This window comes from Juglans microcarpa x Juglans regia, chromosome 6D (assembly GCF_004785595.1).
Source record: "Juglans microcarpa x Juglans regia isolate MS1-56 chromosome 6D, Jm3101_v1.0, whole genome shotgun sequence".
NCBI classification, from domain to species: domain Eukaryota; kingdom Viridiplantae; phylum Streptophyta; class Magnoliopsida; order Fagales; family Juglandaceae; genus Juglans; species Juglans microcarpa x Juglans regia.
Window position 1 is genome coordinate 16581374 of NC_054604.1, and position 4905 is coordinate 16586278.

The window sequence follows — 4905 nt, forward strand, 5'->3', positions numbered from 1 at the left end:
TTGAGAAGGTTATCATGCTTAGTTCAATATCGAGTCACTAAAGGGTGGTTTGAATGATTAAATGATTTTTAAGTGAAAATTTAGCTATGGCATGTCTTAAGCATGATTTCATATGATTTATTATTCTCTTAGAATGATTATGGAAGGTTTTTATTTGTGATTAAAAGCATGCCATGATAGGTTTTAAATCTATATTGTTTTGATCATCAAGTATGAATCAGTTTTGAATAAATTGGACATTTAGGATAACTTAGCCATGATTAAGTGTTGGAATGAACTTGATTATCCAAGAATTAGCCTTCATTATTTCATTAAAGATGTTAGTGATCATTTTTTATTAAAGAAAATCTCATATGCATGCATTCATAGGGATCAATAGTTGAAAACACACTTAAGCATTAACTATAGTGCATGCCACGGGTTGGAACTGTTTGGGCAAGTTCCACTTTGATTTTTAGAAATCCAAGCGCATAGATGGTTTTAGAATACACAAAAAATGAAGTCCATGAAGTTTGGTTAAATTTGAAATTTGTTTGCAATTAGTGAAAAATTAGGGCCTTAGTAGCAATTTTTGAAAGACTAGGGGTATTTTTATAAATACCTATTTTTTGAAGCATTTGTTTATGAACTTCAACCATAGTAATATTAATCCTAACTTACTACACACTTGATTTCAGCAGCTATGACGTTTTTCCAAATTACTTAGGAAGTTTGTAAGTTGGCCTCTAACTTAGACCTTGATAAACTATTTATGAATTATTGATAAATGTTTCATTTATATTTCAATTATCATTTTGAGTATAAAACATCATGTTATATGATACATTGGGTGCATACTTAGATGACATGTGATATTTTTCACCATTTTTACATATTGCATCTATAAAATTTTTACATGAAAGCTGCCACATATGCATATGTCATGGAAAATATTTTTCAAGTATAGTATCAAAATAATTTTTGTTACGACCCCAAAGGCTAGGATGAGAAATTATTCTAGTGAAACACCACTGTCCACTCTGGAGTGTTTAAGAATGGAGTGGTAACCCCTTGGTTGACGAAGAACAATCAATAGGCTTCGAATGGGTACATTTTAAAGAATGTCGGAGCAAAGTCAATTTGTTATGATAATGCTGGTGGGTGTACACATTATGATGTTATGTTATATGTACCAATATATTGAGAATGAGTCTATAGATAACGTATTTTCAACGTGAGTTGTACTCTGGTCACCGGCAAGTACTCACAGTGCATATGGGGAACTTTGACGTTACCACACATTATGATGTTAATTATAAATTACTAATGATTATGAAAGTTTATGATGCAAGTTTATGATGAAGTTATGATTTCAAAAATGATGGCAAAAATGTTTACTGACTGAAAATCTGTGTCTCAATTTTTCTAAAATGTTAAGAAATCTGGATGGGAAGCATGCATACTGATTTTTTTGCTTCTCATGAATTGCATATTTATCATGCTTCTTGTTTAATTTATCTTTGTGCAAGTTGGTTGTTTAACTTACTGAGATTTCGAGTAAATTTCACCCTTTATAGGACCACTATTATTCCACTTGAAATGATAGAAGTTGTGTCAGGACTTGAGGAGGACGAGATAGATGGAGCGTTGGATCCGTATGATTGAGGAGGAATTAGATCTTGAGAAGAAATTGAATTTAATCCTGATGTTTATAGCTTAAGTCCTTCCTACTTTAGATCACATGAAGAGAATGATTTGACTTTAACTCTTAGCTGTATTAAGTCTATGCTACAATGATATTTTGAATTTGATGATTACTAATGAAATTGATATATTTTCATTTATTCTAGCATAAGTTATATTTTCACCTTTTAATTCTATTGCGATTATTGTATACTGCTAGTTGCATACTATGATGCATTGCATATTAACTATCATGTATGGGGGTATGTAACCTTGTGGTCCATGCTCCGATGCTCTAAATCTCTGTTCCATCCCAAGCGGAGATTGGGGGCGTCACAGCCTATGTTCGGTGTTCTATAAAATTTGCTCCAAAATTATTGTTAATTGTTTGACAGGTTTTCTTTCAAAGATGATTTCCTAGAGCAAGGCGCATTTATTCCTGGGCAGAGCATATTTGAGAATATCAGTCTTACTCAGTAAATGGTGCACTCCATAAATAAGAAGTCTCATAGTGGGAATATCATGCTTAAAGTAGACATGGCGAAGGCCTATGATTGGGTTGATTGGAATTTTTTGTTGCAGGTTCTTTGGTGTTTCGGATTTTTTTCTCAGTTTTTTCCTTTAATCCAGGCTTGTATCTTGACTCCTTGGTATTCAATTATGATGAATGAGACTACAAAAAGTTTTTTTCCAGCAGGTTGTGGGTTGCGCCAGGGAGATTCTCTATGCCTTTATCTTTTTATTATTTTATAAGATGTACTTTCTAGACTTCTCAAGCATAGTGTGGTGGAAAAAAGGTTTGGATAGTCCTCACAGGCTAGTGGTATGGCTCTCATTTCTCATCTCATGTATGCTGATGATGTGGTGATTTTCATTTATGGTAGTACGAGATCAATCCTGGAACTCTTAGCCGTGTTGAAATAAGTATGAGAATTGGTTAGGCCAGCGGATTAATAAAGAAAAAAAGCTATATTTTTTTCTCAAAAAATCTCTATGGCACGTAAGAGAGCTCTCAAACGGATGACAGGATTTTCGGAAGGATCTTTTCCTTTCAAATATTTAGTTGCACATATTATCTCGGGGAGACTAAAACATGAACATTTGGAGGAGATGGTGACTAAAGTCCATAATAAAATAAGTGGATGGAAGATGAAGCTCCTTTCTTTGGGAGGACGACTTATTTTATTAAGGCATGTTCTTTCGAGCATGGCTTTACATTTATTTGTTGTTTTACAGGTTCCTCAATCCATCATCAAATCCTTACACCACATGTTGAGTACGTTTTTTTTAGGAGAGGTGGATGAAACAGGGAAGAAAAAATGGGTGGCATGGCATAACATTTGTAAACTGATTGAGGAAGGAGGCTTGGGTTTGAGAAACCTTGATGATATGCAATAGGCCCTACACATGAGGTTTGCTTGGAATTTAATTTAAGGTAAATCTTTATTGGCTAAATTTTTTAAGGAGAAATATATGGGTTCTAAGCCTTGGACCCTCATTGACATGAATAAGGGTACAGGGTACAGGGTTTTGATTGTAAAAAGTCTTCATGTTGTTCTAAATAATTCAAAGTGGTGTGTTAAGGGGGGAATATTTTCTTTTGGTATGATAATTGGAGGGATCGTGGTCCATTAATTGATGATATACAATTAGTGGGTCGACCTTTGTTTAGAGTAAATGATTGCAAGTTGTCTAATAGTTGGGATGTGGATCTGTTGGTTAGATTGGTGGGACAGGAAAATGTGGATGACATTTTGGAGGCTTTAGCAATTTGTAAGGGGGGGTCGGATGTGTTGATTTGGAAAAGAAATGGGAATAGTTACTTCTCCACAAAGTCAGCTTGGGATTGTATTCGCATAAGGGGCTCTAGTTTTGAATGGCATTGATGGATTTGGCATAAGTCGCTTCCTCTGAAAATTTCTATCTCAATGTGGAAGGCATGGAATATGGCCTTGGTGTGGATAATCATCTTCTTCACATTGGTGTCCCTATTGTTTCTTGTTGTAATTGTTGTGATGAGGGTAACTATGAAGATCAAAATCATGTACTTTTCGAAGGGGTTTTCGCTGCTAAGGTGTGACATTTTTGTGGCACAATATTTGGACTTCCTCTTGGCTAAACCTGGAAGGATACGTTGGTAGCAAGGATTCGCCGTGCGTCCTCTTAATCTCAAGTGGGGATAATTGTGGGGATTTTACCTGTGATAATTACTTGGCACCTTTGGAGTAGAAGATGCGTCGCATGTATGGAGGGTCATTTAGATCATTCAATGCTATTTGGCATTCTATTTAGCATTGGATGGGTCTATTGAGCCATGATATTCATAAGGTTTCAAAATTATCTAGGCCTTACATGCAGGTTCTTCAGTTGTTGCAGATTCGGTCCGTGGTTCCTTCAAGATGCCGGTGCAAACTTGTAGCCTGGAAAAAGCCAACGCATGGATGGTTTAAATTAAACATGGCTGGTAGCAGTCTCGACAATCCGGGATCCTCGAGTGTTGGCGGTATTATCAGAGATGATCCTGGAAATGTTTTACATGCCTTTGCTTCTCACATAGGTGTTGGATCAAATAACAAAACGGAATTGGTAACTCTCTTGTAGGGTCTCATGGCTTGTCAAAGTCTGGGCATTATTTTTGTAGAGATAGAACTTGATTCGTTGGTTGTGGTATTGTGGTGGAAGAGTAGGCGACGTAGGGTGTGGTACTAGGAGGATTTTTCGGAGGAAATCATTGCCATCATGGACACTATGGTGGCAGATTGGCTTGCTTAGAGTGGTGCGGCTGGTCTTCATATGGCATGGCATAGGCTTGAGGATGTGCCTCGGCTGTTGAGGGGCTTAGTTCGTCTGCCTTCATTGCGTATCTACTAGAGTTTTGATTTTGCTGCTTCATTTTATTTTTTTTGGCTTGCGTTTGTTGGTTTCTAGTCTTTTCTTTATAGTCTATTGCATTTTCGTTCTTTGTAAGGCCTTTTCAGGATTTTGTTTCTTTTTGTTGGCATGATGTTATTATGGTTTTCCTCCACCACAAATGAGGCTTTTCAACAAAGTGAACACTACTAGTAACTCTTTCATCTCATTTTTTCATAAAGAAAAAATTCAATAATTAAGCCAAAATACCATGTCATACTATATAAATATATAGTATGAATCAAATTAACATTTTTCATTTTCTTTTTGAATTCCAGTTTTAGAAGTTTTTCTTGAAAACACAATATTGAATTTGCTAACTTATACATGTTA